The sequence below is a fragment of the Condylostylus longicornis genome, unplaced genomic scaffold (assembly GCF_029603195.1).
Source record: "Condylostylus longicornis isolate FDR11 unplaced genomic scaffold, ASM2960319v2 ptg000004l, whole genome shotgun sequence".
Lineage (NCBI taxonomy): Eukaryota > Metazoa > Arthropoda > Insecta > Diptera > Dolichopodidae > Condylostylus > Condylostylus longicornis.
Window position 1 is genome coordinate 5,064,672 of NW_026577973.1, and position 13,448 is coordinate 5,078,119.

Below are 13,448 nucleotides of genomic sequence, written 5' to 3' on the forward strand. Positions count from 1 at the left end.
ATTAAGTGTATTTTGGAAATAATTTGTTAAAATATGCAAATATTTTTAAGCCTTGAAGCTACAGATTATGGTTACAAAAAACATATAGCTGATTTACAAATTATTTATAATATTTATTTTATACAACTCTTACTATACTTATTATATAATTCTAAATAATATCATTTATGCTTATTACACCTTAAGCTATGAATATTTTCATTTAACCAACTAAGTATAATGCAATATTTTGAACAATTAAATTTTCGGAAAAAAACCAAAAGTTTAACCAGGAAAAATATTATCCTTTATTCATGTGAAAAATATTTACCACAATGTAACTATACTCCTATGCATTTCATTTTTTCTCCCTAAATGCTTATTTATTTGTTGTTTCAACGTGTATCCAGCATGCTACGTAATTTTCGTTATATTTTTAGTTTTTTTTTTTTTTATAAAATTATATTTGTAGTAAATAAAATGTCTACACAATTTTCTATTTAAATATTAATCATAAATTAAACAAGAAATTAAATATATTGCAGCTATTTTAGAATCCTTTATTTATATCGGAATGATGGAGGTACACATATTATTGTAACGTGCTTTCGAATTCATGTTTGACAAGGTTTTCTAAGCGGAAACTCTTGTATCTATGCGGAAAAATAGTATTTTTCATTTTAAGTTTAGAAAATTTTTTGAAAAATTTTCAGTTTTCGAATTTTATAAACGACTCAAAGTGATATGTTCTAAAGTATAAGTACGTGAAGAATTTCGTTAATTGGTGTTTGTAAGGAATTATATTAAAAGTGTATATGACTCTAATCAGTTGATGCAAATACATTATAGTAAAGAATTCTATAAAATTACTTTAAAGTAGCAGCACATACAACAGAATTTTAATTGGTTCGACTACAATATCGATATACTTATTTAGTAAGTAAATATAAAAAAAAAACGAAAGTCTAAATCAAAATCTGTGAAACCATACGAGTTAAAGTGTTGCAGACAAGTTCATTTGAGCGACTTATTTTAAGGCCAAAAATCGGTCAATAAACAACTATTCATCTATGCTCATACAACAGTTAATTGTTCGATCGTCGATATTTAAATACGTTTAATCATACGCATTTGTTACGTAGAAACTCTCACACGTTTCTGTGGGTGATTTATATATAAATTTTTCATTCATGAGTTACTCAACGTTCTGTTCTTATTTTATTAATATAAAAATATCATGCAACAAAATAGACTTTAATCTGAAATTAGAAAAATATTTAATTATAGAAAATGTTATTATTAATTTTATAAAAGAAGAAGTTAGTCATTTTATTTATATAAAAAATATTACATGGGTATTATGTATATTTAATTAGATATTTTTTTATTGATTATATCCTTTTACCTTTAAGTTAATTATAAAACACATTGTCGTACAATATCTTAAGTATGACAACAAAAAACAGTATAGTAGTAATAATATTATATTATGCACTTTGCTATAAAAAATATTAAATAATGAAATGTGACGCATTTGACAGGAAACTAGGGTTATATTAGTAAATTTATATTTTGCAAATTAAATTTATACTTAGAAAGGTAGTGGCATGCTTCTTCTTCCGTAACACAGCATCAGCTAATAAACAAAAAAATGACAAACGGGCTGTTATTAACCATTACTGAAAACCCGTTAATTTCAAAAGTTTTTATTGCCTAATTTGCAGCTTTTAGAAACTAATAAAATAATAATTATTTATTTCGTTTCAAAATTTGTTTTTTCACCTTCACCTCTTTCTAAGTTGCCGCCAACCGAAATTTTTGAAATTTTCAAAACTGTAAGCTTTCCTGAATTTCTATAAAAGTAAAGTGCTGACGTAAAATGCCATGCTATAAAAAGATATAATTATTTATCTTAACTGAATTACGTAACCCTCGGATTTCACCATTACAGTAAAACTATACTTTCAAAATTTTTTTTTGCTCATCCGACATGTAAGCAATAATTTGATATACTCTTGGTATACATTTAAAAGCAATTTGAAGAACGTAATAGATTGCTCTTAAAAATAGTATTTTTTCTTATGTATAAGGGAAAAGTGCCATTTTACAAACCATTGGATCAAATCAATCTTATTTAAAATAAGTAAATTATTCTTAATGTAATTTTCAAATTTTCAATTTTAAGTTTTAATCTTTAATCATCCACTGATATGTACACATCATACAAGTAACTATAAATATGCAAAATAACGAAAGTTTAAAAACAAAAATTTAAAATTAAAATATAAAATTGTAAACCCAAAGATCAGGTGTTCATTTTATAAAGTATTTAAAGTTTTAATTTTATAAGACTATAAAATTTAAGTTGTTCCACAAAAATTAAATTTAATTTTGAAAATATTTTTATACTCGTATTTGTACTTATACTAGTATTTGTACTTATACTCGTATTTGTGCTTATACTCGTATATTTACCCACACACACTGCATAATATACTAAAAAAGATAATAATAAAGGTATATTAGCAATAATTTGTTCTGGAAGAAAAATATTTTCAGGATTTATGATGGTAGTTCTTTCATTTTAAAGAATATTTATGCTGTACAAGGATAGGGTGAATGTGATCTAGTGTTAAAACGAAAATTATTTTAATTTTCCAAATGACATTTTTTTTTATTGTGTTAGCAGAAAATTTAAGGATTTGAAAATTATATTAAAAAAAGAAGTAAAAAAAATAATAAAAAAAATCTTTGTAAAACATAAGAACTTCCAAAGGATATAATTAGGTTAAAAGGTTATCCTGTGAAATTAAAATTTATTCCATTTACCTAATATACCAATTTGAATTTCATGAAGTTTTCATTTTGCTCATTTTATAAATTTATTTTTTTGTTCTACTTTTTTTTTTTATATTTTTTAATATTTCAACAATTTTTCTATGGAAAATTATAATCTCATACCATGTCGTTTGTATTGGTTGAAATTTAATTAAAATTCCATTTTAACTTCTTCTTTTTATATACAATTGAAATTTTATATAAAAATATTATTCAAATATCTACATTTGTATATGTATAAATTATGTACATGTGTATATGGGAGTAATTTTAGGTTTAAGTATATTAAAAGATTTATATTTAAAATTTATGTATGTATACACAAGAAGAGCAATATAAAAATATGGTAAAGGCTTTAAAATTCTTTTATAAAAGCATAATTTTTTATACAGAAAATTTCTTTGTTTAGAAATGAACTCAATTATAAGAAAAGTTTATTTAAAAAAAAAGAAGAAAATCGATGCTAGACAAGACTAATCAAATATTTTCATATAATTGATTAAAATTTCGGAAGAATTAAAGAAGTAGGCTGGTTTCAGTTTTATATTGTAAGAATATTAATTGAAATAATTATTGGAATTTTCTCAGTTTTTTATAAAATAATTGATTTATAAAAAACCTACGTCTTCGCCAAATCAAAGAAAATGTTACTATGGTGGTAAAATGAAATAATATAAATTTTATTTTTTTATATTAATTTTATTAATTTTTAAATATTTAGTAGCTTTAAAGTAAATGTACATTGTACTGTAAATATTATTAAAACAAATTGGTTTGAACAATAAAAAAAACATAATGTCAAAACTAATATTATAAGTTGAATTTGATTTATAAAAGCACGAAAAAATACCTAAATTATTATAGCAAAATAGTTTTAATACTAAAGTGGTGTACCGTCGGAAAATTTTAAAGATAAAGGTATAAAAGAGAGCAATATGTTACAATAGTACATATTAGTAATGATAGTTAATAAGAAAACCTTATTACTTGATATATTTTTTAGCAAAAATGTTAAAGTCATTTAGCTCAATACAAAGAGCTCTACATATTGTTTATAAACTTAATATTTAATAAAAATAAATGTTACTTTTTACTCATTCAAGATTATTTACAAAAAACGTAGAGTGATTTTGTGTAGTACTTTTGTTAATAATTTAAATACTTAAAATTTGTTTACTTTATAGGAGCGATTAACGAATCCATTATCCGTTTTTAGAGCTCATAAAATTAATGTTCTCCTTCTTTTTTTTTTTGTAATAGTAGGTTAACATAATTTAAAAGGAATCATTATATACACATGATTAATATGACAAACTTATACAATATTATAATTTAATAGGAATTGTTGTTATACGTGTACTTTTACTTATACATAATAATAATTTAAAACATGCCGATAAAATTGATTTTTTGCTCTAGATTTTTTTGAAAAAATATTGCAGGAAAATTTTGCACTAGGGATATGAGAAAAAATCAATTTTTGTAATGGTATAAAATTTTGTTTTTTTTTTTCTTTTTTTGTTTTTATTTTTATACAATTAATTGTTTGGACCAATTCCATAATTACAAACATAATTGCTTGTGTTAGCCAATATAATTAGTGGTTTATTGACACAAAATATTTAAAACAAATAAAATATTATTAATAGTTAATTTTTAATACCAGAAAATTAATGTTATGTAAACAAAATTAATTTATTTAATATAGTTTTATAATAAAAATAGGAATTATTTTCTTTAATGAAGCAATTGATTTATTTTTAAAAATTTTGGGTTCTAGTTGCTTAGTTTTTTGATTTGTATTATAGAGAACGCAATTCAATTTTCTTGAACAAGTTTTAAGGTAAGGTTAATCAAAATATTTATAAGTTTTAATTGATTGAAGGAGTGAACTTTAATCGTTGAAATGGGATATGTAAATCAATATATACATACATAAGTACCAGCTCGTTATAAAAAGAAAAACTATTTCTCTCATTAAAAAATTTACATGCATATTAGTTCCACTCATCAGAAATATATGGTTTTTGATTCCTCATTAAGCTTAGAACATAAGTAAATTTCTAAAATTACTAAACTCAAAAATTCACATTGTTGTAACACGGAACTGATGGACTACTATGAAAGCAATTCACATAGTTAAAATTTATTATACAAATTTTTAAAAATTTCCATCTTAGAATAAAATTAAGTTTCAACTCCTTATGTTTTTTCAAAAATAATCGTTAAATTGCCTAACAGTAGGGGCTTTTTTTAAATAAAATTAAAATAACAATTTAAATTGTGTGTATAACTGTTATTGCGTTATTAATCGTTGTCGAAAATTGTCATGAAAACTTATGCAATTTTGTCGAAAATTGACATTTGTCCTCTTGTTGTTACTATTTTTTTAACATGTTACTAGTGAGGCTATACTTAAAGGTCCTTTAAGTTTGTTAATTCTTATAACTACTTCTTTTAAAGAAAAGCACCTAATTTTAAAGTTACATTTTATTCATAATTATGAAATATATTTTTTTAATGTATTTAAGTGGCCTTAAGACTTGAATAGTTATTTTTACTTTTTAATATATAAATCTTGAAAATTTTCCTTTAACCTTCCTCAATGTTTATATATATATATATATATAGCTTATTATAAGAGGAATACAAAAGTCGTTTGATATTTTTATTTCTCATGTTTTCTCTTCTTGCTTTATTTCAAATTTATTTTCAAAAATTCCGTCTTTTCTTTAGATAGTCTTACATAAGGGCTCTATATATTAATCCATAGCCTCTAGTTGTTAATAAACTTTTTTTTCATTTTTATTGTGATAATATTATATAGATATATAAAATATATATTTATAAAATATATATTAAAAATTTATATAGATATATACTTATTTTAATTCTCTTATAACTATTTATTCCTTTTGGTTCTGGGTCATTTTTTAAAATAGAATTTCAAGGAAATTGGGTAATAATGTTCATCAAGACTAGTAAAGTAACGAAAAATAAAATCAGTCAGAAGAGAATAATTTTTTTTTTTTTGTAAAATTTTGAAGATTTGAAGATTCTATATAAAAGGTTAACAAGGGAGAATGGAAAAATGGAGGTCAAGTAGTTCATATACTAGTACATATTTATATTACGTATATATAGAAGAATTACTGAAGAATATAGAGATGTGAAAATTTATGATACGTTTTTATTTGTAATTGTATAACTATAGGGTGGTTAAATAATATATAAATATATATGTATATTATGTAAAGTATTATATACTATGTACAAATGAAATTTTTTGATTACCAGTCGATTTAAAAAGAAATTTTTTTTTTCGAAAATTTAAGGTTAATTTTTTTTTTTTAGTTGAAGTGCCATTTGAATTCGAAAGTTTTTAGAACTGTATTTAAAAAGTTTCTATTTTTCTTTCATTGTAACGAATTGTAACTATTTCAAACAAAATTTTAAAAGTCTTATAGGTACAATTATTTTTTTAGTTAGAATTTCGGCAATAAAGGAAAGAGAAGGGAATTATTATAAAATTTTTGTATTATTAAAGACGAAAAAAATTGTGAAAAAGTAGAAAAAAAAAATAGATTGAAATAATTTTCATTCTAATTTGCAATTTACAATTTTAAATTCTCAATGGAATCTAAGTTTGGTATGTAACATTAAAAGACTCTTTCATATGATAGTATAGTAATAGTCTTCAAAAAAGTCAAAGATATGTGCATTTCAAGCCTTTAAAAAACTTCATGCCTTCTTTAACTCGGTAAATTTTTATCAACATTTTTATCAACCAAAAATAATTATTATTTTTAAAGAAAGGCTTTAATTAAGAATTCTATACTGTCTATGCGTGCAATTATTCAGTCGGTCATATTTAGTTTTAAAGAGTTATTTTGAATAAAATTTATGGTACCTAAAAATTCAAATAAACAAAAAAATTTTTAACCAATATTATTTTCTAGTACATTAACAACTAAAAAATTGTATAAAGACTTGGTTACTAGTTTTATTTGGCTAGATTACGAGAAAAATATTGTTCCTTCTAAAGAAAATTTTTATAATTAAGTATCTTAAATAGGTAGTTTAAGTATTGTTTAAAGTAGTGCCAGATATACTTGTTCTCGTCTCGCCTCTACTATAATGCAGATATACTCGCCACTTCTTCTTTTATACCAATTTTCTTTTAACATTAAGAATTGATTAAGTTCGATATAGAAGAAAATTTCTTAAGAACTATTTTCTCTATTCCAAATTATCGTCCCGTTTAAATTTCTTTCAATCCTAAAAGTATGCAATAAAAGCCGTATTGCGTAATAAAGAGAACGAAAAAAAAAGCATTTTTTCAATTGCTTATTTTTTCATTTCATTCATTTTTTCAACTTTTTTTATGAATTACTGATCTGATTATAATTTTATTATTATTGTAAAATTGTTAATTAACAATTTTAATTAACTTTCATGTTTATGAGTGTGTATACCTACATAAGGTATAATCAACTGCATGCTACAAAAATGCTATTTATGATAAAATCATTAAATTTACTGCAATTTAAAGTAATTGATTTTCTACTCTGTATGACCACTATAAAATATTATTTAACCAAAATTTTTTTAAATCTTTTATACATATAAAAAGTATCGTATGATTATTGATGGTGCATATTCAATTATACATACAGTATAAGTATGTTTATTTCATCAATTAAATTTAGAGAAATAAATTTAAAAAATAAATTTAGAAAAATGCTAGCATTTTAACTTGTAGTACTTATACATACATTCTTATGTAGATCGCTATACACAGTCTCATCATAAATTATTGCAATTTATTACAGAAAAAATAAAAAGAAATAAAAATAAAGTTTTCCATTTAACAATTCATTTTTCTCATACTTTTTACATAATGTACTATTGTTAAAATATTTTCATTCTATGGTTTATTGTTATTAAGGATAATTACACTTTTTTTTTCTGTTTTTTTTATAATTTTTACCTCTATATACTTACAATTATGTGTATATCTTTTCAACCCTCATTATTTTTAAAACATTTGAAACAATTAATAATTTCAACAGAAATAATGAAGTTGAAAATGTTATTTTCAGATTTAATATTTTCATTTTTCATTTTTCATTTTATATCTTGTATATTTTGTTTTTGTTTTTTTCTGGTTTTTCTTTTTTATTGTTTTGTCACACTTTTTTTGAATAATTGAAGTTTTTAATTTTTTGTTCTTTTTTTTTAATTAAAATAACTTTGTTGTAATTTGATGGGTGGGTTCATTTTTTTATTATTTTCTTGTCATTAACAAAATAATTAATAAGAGGTGAAAACGTGTACCAGTAAAAAAATATATTATGTACATAAATAAAATATAATACAATAAAATACTAATTAACAAAATGAATAAATATTATTGTGAATGCCAGCAGTTTATTAATAATGTCAGTCAGAGTAGAAAATGAAATTACAAATCAATTTTCTTTATTATTATTATTTTATTTTTTCCTTGTATTTTTACTCTTTTTGTTGTTAAAGGACAAAAAGTCTTGTATATTTCTTTTGTGTGCGTATATATAAATAAAACTTTTATCAAAAAGAAGAAATCTACTTACTAATTTAATTAAATAATATTTTTATTTTTTGTTATAATATATATATATATATATATATATAGGCTTTATGGAAATATTTATAAAACGCACACAGTAGCTATGAAATTTCAATGGAAAGAATGTCTTTGTGTTAAAAAGATAACATATATATTTGTTATATAATTTAATAATTATTATAATTACATAATTTCATGAAATTATAATATTAAATATAATAACGAACAAATTAAGAGAAAAATCATTTTATTATTATTTATTATAATAATTAAATTAGTATTCGTTTGAAATTTAAATACCGAAATTATATGTTTTACTTTAAAGTATATAAAATTATCGTTGAGTAATTAAAATATTCATTGATTGTTAATTAATTTGAATTCAAATACTTATTATAATTAAAAAAGAAAATTATTGAAAATTTCAATTTAACCTAAATTTATTGTTAAAGATTAATCTCTTTTAATTTACAATAAGTATAATTAAAAATTTATACTTAGTATTTTGGAAAAATAAAATTATATTGGTTAATTAAAATAATCAAATGAATTTTTGAAAACTGATATACTCAACACATATTAATATTGCTCAACAAATAACAAAATTCTGATGTGGTCAGCACATAACCGACCGCATTGTGCATTGTCTAGTTAAGTGAAAGTCTTAAAGAATATTATAAAAATGCCTGTTAATTACCTCTTGCCAATTTTTAGGACATTAGTAAGCTTATAGTTAACATACCTAGAAAAATGTAAATTTGGCTCTTAATAGAGTTCCACTTTGTGCCACCCGAATTCCCTGAAATGCTCGTCAGTTAGTTTCGGTTACAACCAGAACTCAAATATCAAATTTCAAGAAATTCTATCAATTAGTTCCGTAGATATGGTGAAAAATTTAAAATCGGCCCGCGAATCAGTTTTCGAGCCCTGATATTTCCAAAAAATTTATATGTTCATTGTTTTAATACGAGGAATTCATACATTAAATTTCAATGAAATCGGTTGATTATTTCTCTTTATATACGCAAAAATGTATATTTGGCCCGGAGTAAACGTCTAGTTGCTGACGCCTGATTTCTTCCAAAAGTTAGGAGGTTTTGGGGCCGGTCGAGTGAAGCTTAAATATGAAATTTCAAGCAAATCGGTTGAATAGTTTCTTCAAAATGTTCAAAAATGTAAAACAGGCCCGCTAAAAAGTGCAGTTCCCGAGGCCTGATATATACTAAAAGTTGATCGATCCGTGCCATGGTGGAAACAAACTTACATATAAAATTTCATCAAAATCGGTTCAGCCGAACTTGAGATACACGCGTTCACACACAGACCGACAGACCGACAGGTTGCTAAAAATAGTTTATTTACATTTCCCTACTATGGAGAAGTACGTTCCCACCGAAAACTCGATATGCAAAATTTGTTGCCATCACATAACCTACCTATTGTATACACAATACGGTCGGTAATTAATTATTGCCCGAAGACATTAAAAATGACAACCGTTGAAAACAAAATCTAAATTTCAAGAAATAAAAAATTTAATTTTAAAATTAAAGAAATAAAAATATGACTTTTTAAACAAATTTATAAAAAATGGTTTATAATTATGCAATAATTATGTTTCCATTTTCATAATGCAAATGCATTATAATGCAATTGTTAAATTATTAAGCAAGTGTTACTTTTTTCAATGCTTGGGTATTTTTTGTGCAAATCTTCATAATTTTTTTTTTAAATTTTCACACACGCCTTTAATTGGGCTAATTTGATAACCTATATTTACGTATGTATATTGTATATGTATGTATTTATAAGCACTTAACCTTAAGAACCTATATTATTACCCAACTTATTTTATTGAATAAAATTTAACATAAATAAAACAAAAAAAGAATTTACAATTTTGAATTATCATGCAAAGTGCAAAAAATATATATGAATGTGTATGTAAATATTTAATATTTAAGTAACTTAAAAGTGTATACATATAATACTGATGCATAAAATTTATATACATAATGTGAATTAGTATATAGATGTACATCATTAACGCGTATCAGATTTCTTCATTTAGATGATTTAGAACATGAGGTCATAGATGTTTAATTAGTTTAATTAAAATTTAATTTTAAAATTAAAGGTAACAATTTAACAATCAATCATTATTAATGGCTTTTTAAAAGGTATCAAGTAACCGCAAAAATTTTTAATTAATATGAAAAATACAATATGTGCTTAAAATTGTATAGGGTTCAGTAGTAGTATAAATCAATGGTACACTTTATGTTCTCTTCAATTCATACTCTATAATATCACAATATAATCTAGCATAGATTCATAATTATAGTGTTATATGTCAATATATAATTATAGTGTTATATGTTACCATAAAAAGCTATTAAAACGAGAACTTATTTAATTGCAAGAATGCAGAATTCGAATTTGAGAGAACAAAATTTTTATATTAAAAGCGAGTAAAATGTTATAAACTGCATGATATCTTTGAATATTCGATGGGAAACTGCAAAGCAATTTGCAATGTATTAAAACGGTGATCGAGAATTGCGGAATTATATAACATGGGAGAGAAGTTTTAACCAGAATAAAGTCATGTAGGTTAATATACTTTTTTAAAAATTTTAAATTTCAATGTTTCTGATCTAATTTCCATGAGAAAATTCAATTTAATGCAATAAATTGCTATTTTTATATATATTTATTATGTAGAACCTTTGCACTGATAATAAAAATGCAATTCAAAATTAAAAATTGCCATTTTTCATATTAATAAAATCAGCAATTTTTTACCGCAATATCGTCAACAATAATAATTATAATAATAGTAGGTCAAAATCTGAGAAATTTTTTAATATTTATTTAGCCTATTTTATACACAAACACTTAAAATAAAAAAAAATATGTCAGTTAAAAAAAAAAGATTTTTCCTTTCTTCGAAAAGGTAGAAATCCAATCAGTTTTTTTTTCAATCAGTTTATATACCTATACAGTAAAATAATTTTTACTTTTTCTGCTATCTGAAGTGATAAAATAAATAAGAAAATGAAAGAGAAAATTTTAAAAATGGCTATAATAGTAGAATGAATCCTTTTTTTCTCAAAAAAAAAAAAAAAACGAAATCTTCTTTCAATTTATTTATTTAGGATTTTATTTTAAATAAGTATTTGCCTTTAAATGATTTTAAGGATATCTTCAATTTTCGTATAAATATTTTAAATAATGTCGTAGATACAAAGAGAAACGTAGGTGGTATAGGGAAATTGAAATAAAATGTGTATTGTATATTACATACACAACTAAACGCTCACAGCTAGATAAATATAATATCAGTATACAACTATGTTCGTGTTTAAGACATACACCGACATTTATACAATTGATTTCTTTTTAAATTTTGATTCAATACTTTTATATAATTAAAGATATAAGGAAAACAGAGGTGATTGTTCGTTCATTGATAGTTTAATTCGACTGAAAACTTGATGTATAAGAAGTTTACTGTATAACAAGTATAACTGTATAACAAGTATACAGAAAGCCAAAATTTAAAGTTTAAATTACTAAAATTTGTTATTTTTTCTTGTTGAAGTTTTGAAATTGATTTTAGAATATTTTTTTTTAAAAAAGTTTTAAATTTTATATAGGAAAAGTTAATGAGGGTTAAAAATCAATTTTTTTTTTGAATTAATATAAAAACAAAATTAAATGCTTGTTTTAGGACCCTGCCTGATTTCTGATAAATATTCTTGTAGAAATCATTAAAAAGATCTTCTTTCAACTAAAAACTTAAATATTTAAGTTTAACGACGAATATTCAAAGTTAACTTCTGTTTGTTAGAACTTTTGCGAAACATTTTAAGGTACAAATTTCGACCAAAACGAAAAAATGAGTCATATTTTTCGGCTTTAAAAAAATATCTACTACAAAAATTTTTTTTCAAAAAAAAATATTGTTACCGAAAAGAAAATTTTTAATTGTTGAACTCCTTAATAAATCGAAGTAACTGTGAGCTGTGGTGGACTAATTAACAGGCTGAGAATTTTTTTGCATATTTACTGGCCGCATTGTATACAATAAGGTAGTTTATGTGACGGCATCGAATTCTGGATGAAACTGGACCTTTTTCCTGGACGATTTTACATTTTTGCGTAATAATCAAGTAATTTACGCGAAATTTAATATTTAAATTCGGAGTGTTAAAACGTATAAGATTATTTTATACGTTTTTAGAGAAAACCTTAATTGTTTGGAAGATCAGGGTTTGGAAACCATTTTTTAACATATCTACGGAACGGATCGATGAAACTTTTTGAAATTTTATCAAACTGGTTGTTACCGAAACTAACCTGTGAACTTTTCAGGGAATTCGGGTGGCACAAAGCGAAATTCTACTAAGAGACAAATTTACATTTTTCTAGATATGTTAACTAAAAGCTTAATAGTGTCCTTAAAATTGTAAAAAAGTGTTTAAAACGCATTTTCATAATCTTTTTTAACACTTTCATTATACTAGTGTTACACATTGCGGTCGGTTATGTCACGTGACCACATCAGATTTTTTTTTTCGTCATAGAGCAAAAGTCCAAATTCAAATTTCTTATAAATACTCGTAGTTGCGGATGCGAAAGGTCTAAAATTTTCGAACATCTTGATATAATATTTGAAATTAGTTGATAAATTATTACTAAATCATAATAATTAATTTGTTTATAGAAAATTTAAATTTATTATAAATTTAAAATTTCTAAAAATTTCATTGAAAATATTAAACGAATTAAAATTAAAACTGAATAGCTGAATAAGTGTAAGCTTTTAAGCTCTTTCAATTTTCCCAACTTTTAATTAACTCTATATAATTCTCTAGGAATATAACTAAATAAAAAATTGAACAAAATAAAAAAGATTAAAAGAATAAATTTGTGGTAATTATAAAAAGTAGTTCAAATAAATGTTAAGTATAAATTCGAAATTAATTTTTGGAGAAAAAAAAACTTTACGTGCAAAATT